Source organism: Kogia breviceps, chromosome 14 (genome assembly GCF_026419965.1).
Source record: "Kogia breviceps isolate mKogBre1 chromosome 14, mKogBre1 haplotype 1, whole genome shotgun sequence".
In the NCBI taxonomy this organism is placed as follows: domain Eukaryota; kingdom Metazoa; phylum Chordata; class Mammalia; order Artiodactyla; family Physeteridae; genus Kogia; species Kogia breviceps.
Window position 1 is genome coordinate 49,656,229 of NC_081323.1, and position 21,632 is coordinate 49,677,860.

The 21,632-nt window shown below is 38.5% G+C and overlaps 1 protein-coding gene across 5 annotated transcripts in view; it reads left to right on the forward strand.

Annotated features, from left to right (window-relative positions):
* RNF24 (ring finger protein 24) overlaps window positions 1-21,632 on the forward strand; it is a 145,934-nt gene that overhangs the window by 43,351 nt on the left and 80,951 nt on the right. The gene's annotated exons all lie outside the window — the stretch shown is intronic.

Here is a 21,632-nt window from a genome sequence, read left to right on the forward strand (position 1 = left end):
TTTTGTTATTGAGCTGCATGAGTTGCTTATAAATTTTGGAGATTAATCCTTTGTCAGTTGCTTCATTTGCAAATATTTTCTCCCATTCTGAGGGTTGTCTTTTGGTCTTGTTTATGGTATCCTTTGCTGTGCAAAAGCTTTTAAGTTTCATTAGGTCCCATTTGTTCATTTTTGTTTTTATTTCCACTTCTCTAGGAGATGGGTCAAAAAGGATCTTGCTGTGATTTATGTCATAGTGTTCTGCCTATGTTTTCCTCTAAGAGTTTGATAGTGTCTGGCCTTACATGTAGGTCTTTAACCCATTTTGAGTTTATTTTTGTGTGTGGTGTTAGGGAGTGTTCTAATTTCATACTTTTACATGTAGCTGTCCAGTTTTCCCAACACACTTATTGAAGAGGCCGTCTTTTCTCCACTGTATATTCTTGCCTCCTTTATCAAAGATAAGGTGACCATATGTGTGTGGGTTTATCTCTGGGCTTTCTATCCTGTTCCATTGATCTATATTTTGTTTTTGTGCCAGTACCATACTGTCTTGATTACTGTAGCCTTGTAGTATAGTCTGAAGTCAGGGAGCCTGATTCCTCCAGCTCCATTTTTCATTCTCAAGATTGCTTTGGCTATTGGGGGTCTTTTGTATTTCCATACAAATTGTGAAATTTTTTGTTCTAGTTCTGTAAGAAATGCCAGTGGTAATTTGATAGGGATTGCATTGAATCTGTAGATTGCTTTGGGTAGTAGAGTCATTTTCACAATGTTGATTCTTCCAATCCAAGAACATGGTATATTTCTCCACCAATTTGTATCATCTTTAATTTCTTTCATCAGTGTCTTATAGTTTTCTGCATACAAGTCTTTTGTCTCCTTAGGTAGGTTTATTCCTAGATATTTTATTCTTTTTGTTGAAGTGGTAAATGGGAGTGTTTTCTTAATTTCACTCTCAGATTTTTCATCATTAATGTATAAGAATGCCAGAGATTTCTGTGCATTAATTTTGTATCCTGCTACTTTACCAAATTCATTGATTAGCTCTAGTAGTTTTCTGGTAGCATCCTTAGGATTCTCTATGTATAGTATCATGTCATCTGCAAACAGTTACAGCTTTACTACTTCTTTTCCTATTTGGATTCCTTTTATTTCTTTTTCTTCTCTGATTGCTGTGGCTAGAACTTCCAAAACTATGTTGAATAAGAGTGTTGAGAGTGGGCAACCTTGCCTTGTTCCTGATTTTAGTGGAAATGGTTTCAGTTTTTCACCATTGAGAATGATGCTGGCTGTGGGTTTGTCATATATGGCCTTTATTATGTTGAGGAAAGTTCCCTCTATGCCTACTTTCTGCAGGGTTTTTATCATAAATGGGTGTTGAATTTTTTCAATAGCTTTCTCTGTATCTATTGAGATGATCATATGGTTTTCCTCCTTCAGTTTGTTGATATGGTATATCACGTTGATTGATTTGCATATGTTGAAGAATCCTTGCATTCCTGGAATAAACCCCACTTGATCATGGTGTCTGATCCTTTTACTGTGCTGTTGGATTCTGTTTGCTAATATTTTGTTAAGGATTTTTGCATCTATGTTCATCAGTGATATTGGCCTATAGTTTTCTTTCTTTGTGACATCTTTGTCTGGTTTTGGTATCAGGGTGATGGTGGCCTCATAGAATGAGTTTGGGAGTGTTCCTCCCTCTGCTATCTTTTGGAAGAGTTTGAGAAGGATAGGTGTTAGCTCTTCTCTAAATGTTTGATAGAATTTGCCTGTGAAGCCATCTGGTCCTGGGCTTTTGTTTGTTGGAAGATTTTTAATCACAGTTTCAATTTCAGTGCTTGTGATTGGTCTGTTTATATTTTCTATTTCTTCCTGGTTCACTCTTGGCAGGTTGTGCATTTCTAAGAATTTGTCCATTTCTTCCAGGTTGTCCATTTTATTGGCATAGAGTTGCTTGTAGTAATCTCTCATGATCTTTTGTATTTCTGCAGTGTCAGTTGTTACTTCTCCTTTTTCATTTCTAATTCTATTGATTTGAGTCTTCTCCCTTTTTTTCTTGATGAGTCTGGCTAATGGTTTGTCAATTTTATTTTTCTTTTCAAAGAACCAGCTTTTAGTTTTATTGATCTTTGCTATTGTTTCCTTCATTTCTTTTTCATTTATTTCTGATCTGATCTTCATGATTTCTTTCCTTCTGCTAAAAATGGGGTTTTTTTGTTCTTCTTTCTCTAATTGCTTTAAGTGCAAAGATGGTTGTTTATTCGAGATGTTTCCTGTTTCTTAAGGTAGGATTGTATTGCTATAAACTTCCCTCTTAGAACTGCTTTTGCTGCATCCCATAGGTTTTGGGTTGTCGTGTCTCCATTGTCATTTGTTTCTAAGTATTTTTTGATTTCCTCTTTGATTTCTTCAGTGATCACTTCGTTATTAAGTAGTGTATTGTTTAGCCTCCATGTGTTTGTATTTTTTACAGATCTTTTCCTGTAATTGGTATCTAGTCTCATAGCATTGTGGTCGGAAAAATACTTGATACGATTTCAATTTTCTTAAATTTATCAAGGCTAGATTTCTGACCCAAGATATGATCTATCCTGGAGAATGTTCCATGAGCACTTGAGAAAAATGTGTATTCTGTTGTTTTTGGATGGAATGTCCTATAAATATCAATTAAGTCCATCTTGTGTAACGTATCATTTAAAGCTTGTGTTTCCTTATTTATTTTCATTTTGGATGATCTGTCCATTGGTGAAAGTGGGGTGTTAAAGTCCCCTACTATGATTGTGTTACTGTCAATTTCCCCTTTTATGGCTGTTACTTGCCTTATGTATTGAGGTGCTCCTATGTTGGGTGCATAAATATTTACATTTGTTATATCTTCTTCTTGGATCTACCCCTTCATCATTATGTAGTGTCCTTCTTTGTCTCTTGTAATAGTTTTCATTTTAAAGTCTATTTTGTCTGATGTGAGAATTGCTACTCCAGCTTTCTTCTGATTTCCATTTGCATGGAATATTTTTATCCATCCCCTCACTTTCAGCCTGTAAGTGTCTGTAGGTCTGAAGTGGGTCTCTTGTAGACAGCATATATATGGGTCCTGTTTTTGTATCCATTCAGCCAGTCTGTGTCTTTTGGTGGGAGCATTTAATCCATTTACATTTAAGGTAATTATCGATATGTATGTTCCTATTACTATTTACTTAATTGTTTCGCATTGTTCTTGTAGGTCTTTTCCTTCTCTTGTGTTTCTTGCCTAGAGTAGTTCATTTAGCATTTGTTGTAAAGCTGGTTTGGTGGTGCTGAACTCTTTCAGCTTTTGCTTGTCTGTAAAGGTTTTAATATCTCCATGAAATCTGAATGAGATCCTTGCTGGGTAGAGTAATCTTGGTTGTTGGTTTTTTTCCATCATCACTTTAAATATGTCCTGCCACTCCCTTCTGGCTTGTAGAGTTTCTGCTGAAAGATCAGCTGTTACCCTTATTGGGATTGCCTTGTGTGTTATTTGTTGTTTTTCCCTTGCTGCTTTTAATATGTTTTCTTTGTATTTAATTTTTGACAGTTTGATTAATATGTGTCTTGGCATGTTTCTCCTTGGATTTATCCTGTATGGGACTCTCTGTGCTTCCTGGACTTAATTAACTGTTTCTTTTCCCATATTAGGGAAGTTTTCAACTATAATCTCTTCAAATATTTTCTCAGTCCCTTTCTTTTTCTCTTCTTCTTCTGGGACCCCTATAATTCGGATGTTGGTGCATTTAACGTTGTCCCAGAGGTCCTGTCCCTAGTCTTTGTCTCTGTTTATTCTTTTCTCTTTTGCCCTACCTAGGTACGTGGGGGTGTTTCTTGCCTTTTGGGAGTCTGAGGTCTTCTTCCAGCGTTCAGTGGGTGTTCTATAGGAGCACTTCCACACATAGATGTTTTTCTGATGTATCTGTGAGGAGGAGGGTGATCTCCGCATCTTACTCTTCCGCCATCTTCTCTCTTCTCCCTCGTAATCCATTTTAGATAGATAATACATGTATTGAAGATTGTGTATTTTTTTCTCAGCACAAGAATTTTTCCCCAACGTGATCAATTTCTAAATAGTCTATAATTTGTTTTCCCTACCTCTTGGACTCAAGTCATTTCAGATTATCTTTTGAATTTCCTAGTAGTTAGTTTTCTTTATCTTTCTTACTGTCGAGTTAATTTTGTTGCATTGTAGTCACAGAATGTGGCCTATTTCTACTCTTCTGAATGTTCCTTATGAAATTATAAAAAATTAGTTTATCTAAATGTAGATGTTCCAGATTCACTTTAAAAGATACAAAGTTCTAAATATATGTTTATTATCTGGTAATGGTATTGTTTGTATCCTGTCTGTCTCTCTCTCTTCTTTTTTTTTTGTGACCCATTAAAGTCTAAGAGAGGTATATTAGGCTCCCACAATTATTATGTTTTTACCAAATTCTGTGTTTCTAATAACCTTTGTTTCTGTATTTTGATGCTATATTGTTTTGTGTCTGTTACACTTTATTTTGTTTTATATATGTATATAATATTTTAATCACTATAAAACATCATTGTTGGGACTTCCCTGGTGGTGCAGTGGTTAAGAATCCACCTGCCAATGCAGGGGACACGGATTCGAGCCCTGGCCCAGGAAGATTCCACATGCTGTGGAGCAACTAAGCCCATGCACCACAACTACTGAGCCTGTGTTCTAGAGCCCGCAAGCCACAACTACTGAGCCCACGTGCCACAACTACTGAAGCCCATGTGCCTAGAGCCCATGCTCCACAACAAGAGAAGCCACCGCAATGAGAAGCCCATGCGCTGCAACGAAGAGTAGCCCCCGCTCGCCGCACCTAGAGAAAGCCGGCACACAGCAATGAAGATCCAACACAACCAAAGATAAATAAATAAATAGATAAGATTTTTTAAAAAATCATTGTCCCATATAACTTTTTTTGCCTTCATTTCTACTCTTTTTAAAATTGGCATTCCTACTTTTTCTGATATTTGCCAGCTATATATTTCTTCATTTTTGTGTTGCCACCTTCATTTAAAAGTTTCTTAGAATCATTTTACATGTTTTCTTATAAACAGCTTATAGCTGATCATTGTATTTATGTAGTCTTAGAGTCTCTGTTTTTGTTTTTTTGTGTGTGTTTGGTACGTGGGCCTCTCACTGTTGTGGCCTCTCCCATTGCGGAGCCCAGGCTCCGGACACACGGGCTCAGTGGCCATGGCTTACGGGCCCAGCCGCTCTGCGGCATGTGGGATCTTCCTGGACCGGGGCACGAACCCGTGTCCCCTGCATCAGCAGGCGGATTCTCAACCACTGCACCACCAGGGAAGCCCCTAGAGTCTCTTTTAATAGGGAGACATTTTTTCTGATAATTAACTTTAGATCTTGTTACTGCCATTTTATTTTATATTTCTTTCATTTGCTCTCTTATGACTACTCCCCCTTTTTATTTCCTTTCCAGATTTTGTTGAAATGATCGAGTTTTTCTTTGTTTCATTTTTCTCCTTCATCCCATTTGTGGCTCACTACATTTTTTTAAAAAATTTATTTATTTTTGACTGCATTGGGTCTTGATTGCTGCACGTGGGCTTCCTCTAGTTATGGCAAGTGGGAGCTGTTCTTCATTGTGGTGTGTGGACTTCTCATTGCAGTGGCTTCTCTTGTTGCGGAGCACAGGCTCTAGGTGTGCAAGCTTCAGTAGTTGTGGCACACAGGCTCAGTAATTGTGGCTCACAGGCTCTAGAGTGCAGGCTCAGTAGTTGTGGTGCATGGGCTTAGCTGCTCCACAGCATGTGGAATCTTCCCAGACCAGGGATTGAACCTGTATCCCCTGCATTGGCAGACGGATGCTTAACCACTGCACTACCAGGGAAGTCTGTGTGGCTTGCTACATTTTAGCACACGTATTTGTTGTTGTTTGATTTTTTTGTTATTTGTAGATGCTTTTTATAAAGTGAGGAAGTTCCCTTCTATTCCTATATTTCTGGGAGTTCTTATAATGCATGAGTTTGAATCTTGTCAGATGCTTGTTTTTTTCATCAGTTGATCATGTGATTTTTTTCCCCTTCTTTAGCCATTTAATATGGTGGATTATATATATATTTTTTAACATTAAACTAGTTTTGCATCCTTAGAATAAACCCTACTTGGTCATGGTGTAAAACTTCTTATATATTGCTGAATTCTACTAGTTAATATTTTGTTAAGAATTTTTGTGTCTGTATTCATGAGACACTGACCTTATCTAGTTTGGCTATCAGGGTTAACACTAGCTTCAAAAAACGAGTTGTGGGCTTCCCTGGTGACACAGTGGTTAAGAATCCCCCTGCCAATGCAGGGAACACAGGTTTGAGCCCTAGTCTGGGAAGATCCCACATGCTGTGGAGCAACTAAGCCTGTGCTCCACAACTACTGAGCCTTCGTGCTACAACTGCTGAAGCCCACATGACTAGAGCCTGTGCTCCGCAACAAGAGAAGCCAACGCAATGAGAAACGCATGCACCACAACGAAGAGTAGCCCCACTCACTACAACTAGAGAAAGCCCGTGTGCAGCAACAAAGACCCAACACAGCCAAAAATAAATAAATTTATTTTTTTCAAAATGAGTTGAGACATGTTCCATTCTATTTTCAGGAAGCGATTGTCAAGAATTGGTGTTAATTCGTCTTTAAACATTTCGTAGAATTCTCTAGTAAAATTATATGGGCCTGGAGATTTATTTTTTGTGAATTTTTTAATGCCAAATTAAATTTATTTAATAGTTGTAGAACACAGAGTGATTACCCATAGTCCTTCTTTCAGAGTAGGTCTGCTGGCAACATATTCTCTTTGTTTTCCTTCATGTAAGCATGTCTTGATTTCCTATTTTATTCCTGAAGGATATTTTCATCAGATGTAGGATTCTGGGTTGACATTTCTTTTAGCACTTGAAAAATGTTGTGTCACTTCCTCTGTCCTCTATAATTTCTGATGAGAAATCTACTCTCTTTCAAACTGTGTTTCAACTAAAGATAATACATATTTTTCTCTTGTTATTTTCAAGGTGTTTCTTTTTTTTAATTTAGTTTTAATAAGTTTTTGTTTGTTTTTAACATCTTTATTGGAGTATAATTGCTTTACAATGGTGTGTTAGTTTCTGCGTTATAATAAAATGAATCAGTTATACACATACACATGTTCCTATATCTCTTCCCTCTTGTGTCTCCCTCCCTCCCGCCCTCCCTATCCCACCCCTCTAGGTGGTCACAAAGCACCGAGCTGATCTCCCTGTGCTATGCAGCTGCGTCCCACTAGCTATCTATTCTACGTTTGGTACTGTATATATGTCCATGCCACTCTCTAACTTTCTCACAGCCTACCCTTCCTCCTCCCCACATCCTCAAGTCCATTCTCTAGTAGGTCTGCGTCTCCATTCCCGTCTTACGCCTAGGTGCTTCATGACCATTTTTTTTTCTTAGATTCCATATATATGTGTTAGCATACGGTATTTGTTTTTCTCTTTCTGACTTACTTCACTCTATATGACAGACTCTAGGTCTATCCACCTCACTACAAATAACTCAATTTCGTTTCTTTTTATGGCTAAGTAATATTCCATTGTATATATGTGCCACATCTTCTTTATCCGTTCATCTGATGATGGACACTTAGATTGCTTCCTTCTCCTGGCTATTGTAAATAGAGCTGCAATGAACATTGTGGTACATGACTCTTTTTGAATTATGGTTTTCTCAGGGTATATGCCCAGTAGTGCGACTGCTGGGTCGTATGGTAGTTCTATTTGTAGTTTTTTAAGGAACCCCCATACTGTTCTCCATAGTGGCTGTATCAATTTACATTCCCACCAGCAGTGCAAGAGGGTTCCCTTTTCTCCACACCCTCTCCAGCATTTATTGTTTTTAGAGTTTTTGATGATGGCCATTCTGACCGGTGTGAGATGATATCTCATTGTAGTTTTGATTTGCATTTCTCTAGTGATTAATGATGTTGAGCATTCTTTCATGTGTTTGTTGGCAATCTGTATATCGTTTTGGAGAAATGTCTATTTAGGTCTTCTGCCCATTTTTGGATTGGGTTGTTTGTTTTTTTGATATTGAGCTGCATGAGCTGCTTGGAAATTTTGGAGATTAATCCTTTGTCAGTTGCTTCATTTGCAAATATTTTCTCCCATTCTGAGGGTTGTCTTTTGGTCTTGTTTATGGTATCCTTTGCTGTGCAAAAGCTTTTAAGTTTCATTAGGTCCCATTTGTTCATTTTTGTTTTTATTTCCACTTCTCTAGGAGATGGGTCAAAAAGGATCTTGCTGTGATTTATGTCATAGAGTGTTCTGCCTATGTTTTCCTCTAAGAGTTTGATAGTGTCTGGCCTTACATGTAGGTCTTTAATCCATTTTGAGCTTATTTTTGTGTATGGTGTTAGGGAGTGTTCTAATCTCATACTTTTATATGTACCTGTCCCGTTTTCCCAACACACTTATTGAAGAGGCCATCTTTTCTCCACTGTATATTCTTGCCTCCTTTATCAAAAATAAGGTGACCATATGTGTGTGGGTTTATCTCTGGGCTTTCTATCCTGTTCCATTGATCTATATTTCTGTTTTTGTGCCAGTACCATACTGTCTTGATTACTGTAGCCTTGTAGTATAGTCTGAAGTCAGGGAGCCTGATTCTTCCAGCTCCATTTTTCGTTCTCAAGATTGCTATTCGGGGTCTTTTGTGTTTCCATACAAATTGTGAAATTTTTTGTTCTAGTTCTGTGAAGAATGCCATTGGTAGTTTGATAGGGATTGCATTGAATCTGTAGATTGCTTTGGGTAGTAGAGTCATTTTCACAATGTTGATTCTTCTAATCCAAGAATATGGTATATATCTCCATCTATTTGTATCATCTTTAATTTCTTTCATCAGTGTCTTATAATTTTTTGCATACAGGTCTTTTCTCTCCTTAGGTAGGTTTATTCCTAGATATTTTATTCTTTTTGTTGAAGTGGTAAATGGGAGTTTTTTCTTAATTTCACTTTCAGATTTTCCATCATTAGTGTATAGGAATTTCAGATATTTCTGTGCATTAATTTTGCATCCTGCTACTTTACCAAATTCATTGATTAACTCTAGTAGTTCTCTGGTAGCATCTTTAGGATTCTCTCTATATAGTATCATGTTATCTGCAAACAGTGACAGCTTTACTTCTTCTTTTCCAATTTGGATTCCTTTTATTTCTTTTTCTTCTCTGATTGCTGTGGCTAAAACTTCCAAAACTATGTTGAGTAAGAGTGGTGAGAGTGGGCAACCTTGTCTTGTTCCTGATCTTAGTGGAAACGGTTTCAGTTCTTCACCATTGAGGATGATGTTGGCTGTGAGTTTGTCATATATGGCCTTTATTATGTTGAGGAATGTTCCCTTTATGCCTACTTTCTGCAGGATTTTTATCATAAATGGGTGTTGAATTTTGTCAAAAGTTTTCTCTGCATCTACTGAGATGATCATATGGTTTTTCTCCTTCCGTTTGTTAATATGGTGTATCATATTGATTGACTTGCATATACTGAAGAATCCTTGCATTCCTGGAATAAACCCCACTTGATCATGGTGTATGATCCTTTTAATGTGCTGTTGGATTCTGTTTGCTAGTATTTTGTTGAGGATTTTTGCATCTATGTTCATCAGTGATATTGGCCTGTAGTTTTCTTTCTTTGTGACAACTTTGTCTGGTTTTGGTATCAGGGTGATGGTGGCCTCATAGAATGAGTTTGGGAGTGTTCCTCCCACTGCTATAATTTGGAAGAGTTTGAGAAGGATAGGTGTTAGTTCTTCTCTAAATGTTTGATAGAATTCGCCTGTGAAGCCATCTGGTCCTGGGCTTTTGTTTGTTGGAAGATTTTTAATCACAGTTTCAATTTCAGTGCTTGTGATTGGTCTGTTCATATCTTCTATTTCTTCCTGATTCAGTCTTGGCAGGTTGTGCATTTCTAGGAAGTTGTCCATTTCTTCCCAGTTGTCCATTTTATTGGCATAGAGTTGCTTGTAGTAATCTCTCATGATCTTTTGTATTTCTGCAGTGTCATTTGTTACTTCTCCTTTTTCATTTCTAATTCTATTGATTTGAGTGTTCTTTTTTTTTTCTTGATGAGTCTGACTAATGGTATATCAATTTTGTTTATCTTCTCAAAACCAGCTTTTAGTTTTACTGATCTTTGCTAACATTTCCTTCATTTCTTTTTCATTTAGTTCTGATCTGATCTTCATGATTTCTTCTGCTAACTATGGGGTTTTTTTTATCTTCTTTCTCTAATTGCTTTAGGTGCAAGGTTAGGTTGTTTATTCAAGATGTTTCCTGTTTCTTAAGGTAATATTGTATTGCTATAAACTTCCCTCTTAGAACTGCTTTTGCTGCTTCCCATAGGTTTTGGGTCGTCGTGTCTCCATTGTCATTTGTTTCAAGGTATTTTTTTATTTCTTTTTTGATTTCTTCAGTGATCACTTCGTTATTAAGTAGTGTATTGTTTAGCCTCCATGTGTTTGTATTTTTTACAGATCTTTTCCTGTAATTGGTATCTAGTCTCATAGCATTGTGGTCGGAAAAATACTTGATACGATTTCAATTTTCTTAAATTTATCAAGGCTAGATTTCTGACCCAAGATATGATCTATCCTGGAAAATGTTCCATGAGCACTTGAGAAAAATGTGTATTCTGTTGTTTGTGGATGGAATGTGCTTTAAATATCAATTAAGTCCATCTTGTGTAATGTATCATTTAAATCTTGTGTTTCCTTATTTATTTTCATTTTGGATGATCTGTCCATTGGTGACAGTGGGGTGTTATAGTCCCCTACTATGAATGCGTTACTGTTGATTTCCCCTTTTATGGCTGTTAGTATTTGCCTTATGTATTGAGGTGCTCCTATGTTGGGTGCATAAATATTTACAATTGTTATATTTTCTTCTTGGATCTACCCCCTTGATCATTATGTAGTGTCCTTCTTTGTCTCTTGTAATAGTCTTTATTTTAAAGTCTATTTTGTCTGATATGAGAATTGCTACTCCAGCTTTCTTTTGATTTCCATTTGCATGGAATATCTTTTTCCATCCCCTCACTTTCAGTCAATATGTGTCCCTAGGTCTGAAGTGGTTCTCTTGTAGACAGCCTATTCATGGGTCTTGTTTTTGTACCCATTCAATCAGTCTGTGTCTTTTGGTGGGAGCATTTAATCCATTTACATTTAAGGGTAATTATTGATATGTATGTTCCTATTCCCATTTTCTTAATTGTTTTGGGTTTGTTTTTGTAGGTCTTTTCCTTCTCTTGTGTTTCTTGCCTAGAGAAGTTCCTTTAGCATTTGTTGTAAAGCTGGTTTGGTGGTGCCGAAGTCTCTCAGCTTTTGCTTGTCTGTAAAGGTTTTAATATCTCCATGAAATCTGAATGAGATCCTTGCTGGGTAGAGTAATCTTGGTTGTAGGTTTTTCTCCTTCATCACTTTAAATATGTCCTGCCACTCCCTTCTGGCTTGCAGAGTTTCTGCTGAAAGATCAGCTGTTAACCTTATGGGGATTCCCTTGTGTGTTATTTGTTGTTTTTCCCTTGCTGCTTTTAATATGTTTTCTTTGTATTTAATTTTTGACAGTTTGATTAATATGTGTCTTGGCATGTTTCTCCTTGGGTTTATCCTGTATGGGACTCTCTGTGCTTCCTGGACTTAATTAACTATTTCTTTTCCCATATTAGGGAAGTTTTCAACTATAATCTCTTCAAATATTTTCTCAGTCCCTTTCTTTTTCTCTTCTTCTTCTTGGACCACTATTATTCGAATGTTGGTGTGTTTAATGTTGTCCCAGATGTCTCTGAGACTGTCCTCAGTTCTTTTCATTCTTTTTTCTTTCTTCTGCTCTGCAGTAGTTATTTCCACTATTTTATCTTCCAGGTCACTTATCCGTTCTTCTGCCTCAGTCATTCTGCTATTGATCCCATCTAGAGTATTTTTAATTTCACTTTTTGTGTTATTCTTCATTGCTTGTTTCTTCTTTAATTCTTCTAGGTCCTTGTTAAATGTTTCTTGCATTTTCTCTATTCTATTTCCATGTTTTTGTACCATCTTTACTATCATTATTCTGAATTCTTTTTCAGGTAGACTGCCTATTTCCTCTTCATTTGTTAGGTCAGGTGGGTTTTTATCTTGCTCCTTCATCTGCTGTGTGTTTTTCTGTCTTCTCATTTTGCTTATCTTACTGTGTTTGGGGTCTTGTTTTTGCAGGCTGCAGGTTCATAGTTCCCGTTGTTTTTGGTGCCTGTCCCCAGTGGCTAAATTTGTTTCAGTGGGTCGTGTAGGCTTCATGGTGGAGGGGACTTGTGTCTGTGTTCTAGTGGATGAGGCTGGATCTTGTCTTTCTGGTGGGCAGGTGCACGTCTGGTAGTGTGTTTTTGGTTGTCTGTGGCCATATGATTTTAGGCAGCCTGTCTGCTAAGGGGTGGGGTTGTGTTCCTGTCTTGCTAGTTTTTTGGTATAGAGTGTGCAGCACTGTAGCTTGCTGGTCGTTGAGTAAAACTGGGTGTTGGTGTTGAGACGGAGATCTGTGGGAGATTTTTGCCGTTTGATATTATGTGGAGCTGGGATGTCTCTTGTGGACCAGTGTCCTGAAGTTGGCTCTCCCACCTCAGAGGCACAGCACTGACTCCTCACTGCAGCACCAAGAGCCTTTAATCCACACCGCTCAGAATAAAGGAAAAAAAGAGAGAAAGAGAGAGAGAGAGAAAGGAAGGAAGGAAGGAAGGAAGAAAAGGAAGGAAGGAAGGAAAGAAAGGAAGAAAGGAGAAAGAAAGAAAGAAAGAGAGGAAGAGGATTTTAGAAATAAAATAAAGTAAGATAAAATAAAATAGTTATTAAAATAAAAAATAATTATTAAGAAAAAATTTTTAAGTAAAAAGTAAACAAAAAAATGGATGGACAGAACCCTAGGACAAATGGTGAAAGCAAAGCTATACAGCCGAAATCTCACACCAAAACATACACATACACACTCACAAAAAGAGGAAAAGAGGAAAAAATAATATATCTTGCTTTCAAAGTCCACCTCCTCAGTTTGGGATGATTCATTGTATATTCAGGTTTTCCACCAATGCAGGGTACATCAAATTGATTGTGGAGATGTAATCCACTGTTCCTGAGGTTGCTGGGAGAAATTTCCCTTTCTCTTCTTTGTTCGCACAGCTCCCGGGGTTCAGCTTTGGATTTGGCCCTGCCTCTGCATATAGGTTGCTGGAGGGTGTCTGTTCTTCTCTCAGACAGGACAGGGTTAAAGGAGCAGCTGATTTGGGGGCTCTGGCTGACTCAGGCTGGGAGGAGGGAGGGGCACAGAGTGTGGGGCGAGCCTGCGGCGGCAGAGGCCAGCATGACGTTGCAACAGCCTGAGATGCGCCATGCGTTCTCCCCGGGAAGTTGTCCCTGGATCACGGGACCCTGGCAGTGGCGGGCTGCACAGGCTCCCAGGAGGGGAGGTGTGGATAGGGACCTGTGCTCGCACACAGCCTTCTTGGTTGTGGCAGCAGCAGCCTTAGCATCTCATGCCCATCTCTGCGGTTCGCACTGGTAGCCATGGCTCGTGCCAGTCTCTGGGGCTCCTTTATGCAGCGCTCTTAATCCCCTCTCTTCACGCACCAGGAAACAAAGAGGGAAGAAAAAGCCTTTTGCCTCTTTAGCAGGTCCAGACCTTTTCCCCTCCCGGCTAGCCATGGTGCACTAACCCCTTCAGGCTGTGTTCACACCACCAGTCCTCCCTGCGATCCAACCGAAGCCCGAGCCTCAGCTCCCAGCTCCCAGCCCCCACCCATCCCGGTGGGTGAGCAGACAAGCTTCTCGGGCTGGTGAGTGCTGGTCGGCACCGATCCTCTGTGCAGGAATCTCTCCGCTTTGCCCTCTGCACTCCTGTTGCTGTGCTCTCCTCCATGGCTCTAAAGCTTCTGCCCTCCTCCACTTGCAGTCTCCGCCTGTGAAGGGGCTTCTAGTGTGTGGAAACCTTTCTTCCTTCACAGCTCCCTCCCACTGGTGCAGGTCCCATCCCTAGTCTTTTGTCTCTTTTTCTTTTTTCTTTTGCCCTACCCAGGTACGTGGGGAGTTTCTTGCCTTTTGGGAGGTCTGAGGTCTTCTGCCAGCATTCAGTGGGTGTTCTGTAGTTGTTCCACATGTAAAGGTATTTCTGATGTATCTGTGGGGAGGAAGGTGATCTCCACGTCTTACCCTTCTGCCATCTTCCTAGTTTTAATAAGTTTGACTGGATGTGTCTTGGTGTAGATTTGGCAGGGGGGTTATTCTGTTTGCTCATCTTCTTGAATTTATACATTTCTGTCTTTTGCAAAATTCTGGAAGTTTTTAGTCATTTCTTTGAGTACTTTTTCAGCCCTGCCCTCTTTCTCCTCTCCTGGGAATTCAGTGACATGAATTTAAAATTTTTATTATAGTCCCACATGTCCCTGAGGCTCTGTTTATTTTTCCTTCAATCTATTTTCTCTCTGTTGTTCAGATTGAGTAGTTTCTATTAGTCTTTTAGGTCACTGACACTTCCCTCTTTCCCTTTCATTCTCTTGCTGAGCCCATCCACTGAGTTTTCTATTTCAGTTATGGTATTTTTCAGTTCTAAAATTTTTGTTTTGTTCTTCTCTGGTCTTCTTTGCTGAGACTTTTTTTTTTTCAGGGTTTTCTTTTCTTGTCATTGAAGTGTAGTTGATTTACGATATTAGTTTCAGGTGTACAACATAGTGATTCAATATCTTTATAGATTACACTCCATTCAAAGGTTTTAAAAAATACTATATTTCCCAGTGCTGTATGTTGCTTATTTATTTTATACATAGTAGTTTGTGTCTCTTAATTAGATACCCCTATCTTGCTCCTCCCTCCTTTCCCCTCTCCACTGGTAACCACTAGTTTGTTCTCTATATCTGTGAGCCTGTTTCTGTTTTGTTCTATACATTCATTGGGGTTTTTTTTAGATTCCACATATAAGTGATAACATACAGTATTTGTCTTTTTCTGACTTATTTCACTAAGCATAATTCCTTCTGGGTCCATCCATGATACTGAAAATGGCAGAATGTCATTCTTTTTTAATGGCTCAGAAATATTCCAGTGTGTGTGTGTGTGTGTGTGTGTGTGTGTGTGTGTGTGTGTATGCCACATTTTCTTTATCCATTCGTGTGTTGAATGACACTTAGGTTGCATTCATATCTTGGCTACTGTAAATAATGCTGCTGTGAACATTGGGGTGCATATATCTTTTCAAATTAGTGTTTTCATTTTCTTTGCTGAGATTTTTCCATGTTTTCATTTGTTTCAAACATGTTCGTAATTGCTTGTTGAAATATCTTTATGATAACTACCTTAAAATCTTTGTTAGAAATTCTAATATTTCTGTCATCTCAGTTATGGCAGTTGTTGATTTTTTTTTCATTCAGTCTGTGATCTTTTTAGTTCTTGGTATGATGAGTGATTTTCAGTTGAAACCTGGACATTTTGTATATTATGTATAAGTTTCTGGATTTTACTTAAACTTTCTGTGTTACCTGGCTTCCTCTGACACTGCTCTGGCAGTGAAAAAGATAGAGCACCACTTCATTACTGCCAGGTGAGGCTAGAAGTCCAGGTTCTCCCTTCAGCCTTTGTTGACACAGGGGAGTGGGGGAGCTCCTTGTTATTTGTGGGCAGGGTTGGGAGTTCCAGCTCTCCACTGGGCTTTCACTGATACCTCCTTGACTGGGAGGGGTAGGAATGCTTATTGCTGCAGGGTAGTGGTAAACTCCTGATTCTGCACTATACTTCCTCTGTCACAACCTCAGAGGGGAAGGGTTCAGTCACCTTTTTACTGCTGAATAGAGGTGGAAGTCCAGGCAACTTCCACCTGTGGTCTCCACTGATATTGCAGAGGTGGGTCTTCATTACCACCTGGCAGAATAGAATTTCTGGTTTCCTACTTGGCCTTTTCTGACACTACCGCAGGCATAGGGCACGGGTGGAGATCTAGGCTGTCCATTTAGCCTTTTCTGGCATGTGTAGGGGTGGGCCATTGTTCTGGGATGTTTGGAGTAGAGCAGTTACTATCTGAAAGTTTTCTACCTTCCTAGCATACCCTTTTTGTGTTCCAATGCCCAGATAGAACAGGTTTATTGGGGCTATTTTTGTCTTCACCTGTTCTCATATCTGGTTTGCCAACTTCTTCAGCTCCAAGTCTGGGATATATGAGACAAAAAGAAATCTCAGAACCCACTACCATGTTGTTCCTTAGGTTTTGAGGTTCTGAGTTAGTGTGCCTTTTTCTCAACATCTTTCAGAGTATTCTCATCAACTTCTCATTGTTTTATATATAGTGTCCAAAGTTTTTAGTTGTATTTAGATGGAGAAATAGGAAATGTATGTCTACTCTATCTTTCTTCAACCAGCATGTCTTTTGATGGAGGTATAGGCAGTGACCTCTGATGTCTTCTATTTTTTTATTAGAATTAACTGAGGTACTTTATTAGCATTTAGAACAGTGCAGCTCAATGATAGCTATTATTACATATATGCAAATACAAACATACATAAGTATATAACATTTTTAATATATAAAATATCTGCAATTATGTCTTATTTATTGTTTCTCAGCTTTCTTTTCTTTTTTTTTCACTAAATAGCTCTTGGAGCTCTGTCTATATCAGAATATATAGACCCACTTCTATATCAGCATGTATAGACCCACCTCTTTTTAACAGATGCATTTCACAGGTAGGATGTACCATAATTTAACCTCTTGCATATTGAACATTGGTTCATTCTTAATTTCATTGTGTTGCATATAAATATCTATATCTATACATCTTTGTCCACATTTCTTTAATGTAGAGTCATAAATTAAGTTGCTGACTCAACTAAGTTCTAAATGGGCATACCCATTTAGCATTTTGATTGCAATCCAAATAGTCTTCCAAATGGATTTCTTCAAATTTAAATCCTACCTACAGTTAGAAGATTTTTAAGATTTTTTCATTCTAGATCTCCAAAAATGCCATTGGTAATTTGATAGGGAATGCATTGGATCTGTAGATTGCCTTAGGTAGTATAGTCATTTTGACAATATTGATTCTTCCCATCCAAGAACATGGTATATCTTTCCATCTGTTTGTGTCATCTTCAATTTCTTTCATCAGCATCTTACAGTTTTGGAGTACAGGTCTTTTGCCTCCTTAGGTAAGTTTATTCCTAAATATTTTATTCTTTTTGATGCAATGGTAAATGGGATTGTTTCCTTAAATTCTATTTCTGATCTTTCATTGTTAGTGTATTGAAACGTGAGAGATTTCTGTGTATTAATTTTGCATCCTGCAACTTTACCGAATTCATTGATGAGCTTTAGTAGTTTTCTGGCAGCATCTTTAGGATTTTCTATGTATTCAATCATGTCATCTACAAATAGTGACAGTTTTACTTCTTCCTTTCCAATTTTGATTCCTTTTTTATCTTTTTCTTCTCTGAAGGTTGTGGCTAGGATTTCTAAAACAATGTTGAACAGAAGTGGTGAGAGTGGACATCCTTGTCTTTTCCTGAGCATAGAGGAAATGCTTTCAGCCTTTCACTGTTGAGTATGATATTGGTTGTGGGTTTGTCATATATGGCCTTTATTACTTTGAGGTAGATTCCCTCTATGCCCACTTTCTGGAGAGGTTTTATCATAAATCAGTGTTGAATTTTGTCAAAAGCCTTTTCTACATCTATTGAGATGATGATATGGTTTTTATTCTGCAGTTTAATGTGGTGTATCACACTGATTGATTTGCAGATATTGAAAAATCCTTGCATCCCTGGGATAAATCCCACTTGATCATAATGTATTATCCTTTTAATGTGTTGTTGGATTTGGTTTGCTAGTATGTTGTTGAGGATTTTTGCATCTATGTTCATCAGTGATATTGGCCTGTAATTTTTTGTAATATCTTTGTCTGGTTTTGATATCAGGGTGATGGTGACCTCATAGAATGAGTTTGGGAGTGTTCCTTCCACTGCAATTTTTTGGAGTAGTTTCAGAAGGAAAGGTGTTAACTTTTCTCTAAATTTTTTATAGAATTCACATGTGAAGCCATCTGGTCCTGGACTTTTGTTTGTTGGAACTTTTAAAATCACAGTTTCAATTTCAGTACTTGTGACAGGTCTATTCGTATTTTCTGTTTCTTACAACTTCAGTCTTGGAAGATTAGGCCTTTCTAAGAATTTGTCCATTTCTTCTAGGTTGTCCATTTTATTGGCATACAGTTGCTTGTAGTAGTCTCTTAAGCATTTCTGTGATGTCAGTTGTAAATTCTCGTTTTTCATTTCTAATTTTATTGATTTGAGCCCTGTCCCTTTTTCTCTTGGGGAGTCTGGTTTATCAATTTTGTGTCTCTTTTCAAAGAACCAGCTTTGAGTTTCATTGATCTTTGCTACTGTTTTCTTTATCTCTCTTTCATTTATTTCTGCTCTGATCTTTATGATTTCTTCCCTCCTACTAATTTTGAGGGGTTTTTTTGTTCTTTCTCTAGTTGCTTTAGGTGAAAAGTTAGGGTGTTTATTTGAGATTTTTCTTGTTTCCTGAGGTAAGACTGTATTGCTATAAACTTGCCTCTTAGAACTGCTTTTGCTGTGTCCCGGAGGTTTTGGATCATCGTGTTTTCGTTTTCATTTGTCTCTAGGTGTTTTTTAATTTACTCTTTGATTTCTTCAGTGATCCATTGACTGTTTCATAACATATTGTTTAGCCTCCACGTGTTTGTGTCTTTTACAGGCTTTTTCTTGTAGTTGATTTCTAATCTCATAGTGTTGTAGTCGGAAAAGATACTTGATATTATTTCACTTTTCTTAAATTTACTGGGGCTTGCTTTGTGGCTCAGCATGTGAGCTATCCTGGAGAATGTTCCATGTGCACTTGAGAGGAATGTGTATTCTGCTGCTTTCAGACAGAATGTTCTATAAATGTCAATTAGGTTCATCTGCTATAATGTATAATTTAAGGCCTGTGTTTCCATATTGCTTTTCTGTCTGGATGATGTTAAAGTCCTCCACTACTATTGTGTTACTGTTGATTTCTCCTTTCATGGCTGTTAGCATTTGCCTTATATGTTGAGGTGCTTCTTTGTTGGGTGCATATATATTTACAATTGTTATATCTTCTTCTTGGAGTGACCCCTTGATTGTTATGTAGTTTCCTTCTTTGTCTCTTTTAACAGTCCTTATTTTAAAGTCTATTTTGTCTGATGAGTGTTGCTACTCGCACTTTCTTTTGATTTCCATTTGCATGGAATACATTTTTCCATTCCCTCAATTTCAGTCTGTATGTGTCCCTAGATCTGAAGTGGGACTCTTATAGACAGCATATATATGGGTCTTGTTTTTGTATCCATTCAGCCAGTCTGTGTCTTCTGGTTGGAGCATTTAAGCCGTTTACCTTTAAGGTAATTATCAATACTTGTGTTCTTATTGCCATTTTGTTGATTGTTTTGGATTTTTTCTTGTAGGTCTTTTTCTTCCCTTCCTCTTTTGTTCTCTTCTCTTGTGATTTGATGAATAGCTTTAGTGTTGTGTTTTGATTGCTTTTTCTTTTTTGTGTATTTATTGAAGACTTCTGGTTTGTGGTTACCATGAGGTTTTGATATAGCAGTCTGGATATACACAAGATTGTTTTAAGTAGCTAGTCTGTTAATCTAAAATGCATTTCCAGTATCATGCATTTGTACTCTCCTCTTCCCACAGTTGCTGATTTTGATATTATACTTGTGTGTGGATGATTTCCTACCTTTACTGTATGTTCGCCTTTACCAATGAGCTTTCCCATTCATAGTTTTCTTACTTCTAGTTGTGGCCTTTTCTTTTCCACCTAGAGAAGTTCCTTTAGCATTTGTTGTGAAGCTGGTTTGGTGGTGAGCTTTTGCTTGTCTGTAAAGCTTTTAATTTCTCTGTGAAGTCTGAATGAGAGCCTTGCTGGGTAGAGTATTCTTGGTTGTAAGTTTTCCCCTTTCATCACTTTAAATATATGGCGCCATTGCCTTCTGGCCTGCAAGAGTTTCTGCTGGTAAATCAGCTGATAACCTTATGGGGATTCTTTTGTATGTTATTTGTTGCTTTTTCCTTGTTGTTTTTAATATTTTCACTTTGTCTTTTATTTTTGTCAATTTGATTAATATGTGTCTTGGTGTGCTCCTCTTTGGGTTTATTTGAATGTCTCCTTTCCCATGTTAGGGAAGTTTTCGGCCATTATCTCTTCAAATATTTTCTCAGGCCCTTTCGCTCTCTCTTTTCCTCCTGGGACCCCTATAATGCGAATGTTGGTGTGTTTAATGTTGTCCCAGAGGTCCCTTAAACTGTCATCATTTCTTTTCATTCTTTTTCAATTTTACTGTTCTGTGGCAGTGATTTCCACCAGTCTGTCTTCCAGCTCACTTATTCGTTTTTCTGCCTCATTTATTCTGCTATTGATTCCTTTTAGTGTATTTTTCATTTCAGTTATTGTGTTGTTCCTCACTGTTTGTTTGTTCTTTAGTTCTTATAGGTTCTTGTTAACATTTCTTGTTTTTTCTCCATCCATGCCTCCATTCAGTTTCTGAGATTTTGGATCATGTTTATTATCATTACTCTGAATTCTTTTTCAGGTAGATTGCCTATTTCCACTTCACTTAGTCATTATTCTGGGGTTTTAGCTTGTTCTTTCATCTGGAACGTATTTCTCTGCCATCTCATTTTGTCTAACTTTCTGTGTTTGTGCTCTCCGTTTCTCAGGCTGCAGGTTTGTTGTTCTTCTTGCTTCTGGTGTCTGCCCCCTGGTGGGTGAGGATTGTCCAGGGGCTTGCGTAGGCTTCCTGGTGGACGGAACTGATGCCTGCCCACTGGTGGGTGAAGCTGGGTCTTGTCCCTCTGGTGGGCAGGGCCGTGGCAAGGGGTGCATTTAGAGGCAGCCATGGACTCAAGATGACGTTAGGCAGCCTCTGAGTTGCTGGGTAGGGCTGTGTTCCCACTCTGTTGGTTGTTTGGCCTGAGGTGTCCCAGCACTGAAGCCTTCCGGCTGTTGGGTGGGGCCAGGTCTTGGTGCCAAAATGGTGACCTCCAGGAGAGCTCACACAGATGAATATTCCCCGGGGCCTCCACCACAAGTGTCCTAGTCCCACAGTGAGCCACAGCCAATGCCTGCCTCCCCAGGAGACCCTCCAAGGCCTGCAGGTAGGTCAGGCCAAGACTCCTATGGAGTCACTGCTTTTCCCTGGGTCCCAGTGCACATGAAACCTTGTGTGTGCCCTCCAAGAGTGTAGTCTCTGTTTCCCCCAGTCCTGTAGAGCTCCTCCACTCAAGCCTCACTGGCCTTCAAAGCCAAATGCTCTGACGGTTCCTCTTCCTAATGATAGACCCCCAGTCTGGGGAGCCTGATGTGGGGCTCTGAACTCTCCTTCTTGTGGGAGAACCTCTATGATATAATTATTTTCCATTTTGTGGGTCACCACATGGCAGGTATAAGATTTGATTATATCGTGAAAGTGCCCCTCCTACAGTCTCGTTGTGGCTTCTTCTTTGTCTTTGGGTGCAAAATATCTTTTTCGGTAGGTTCCAGTGTTTTTTGTTGATGGCTGTTCAACAGTTGGTTGTGATTTTGGTGTTTTTG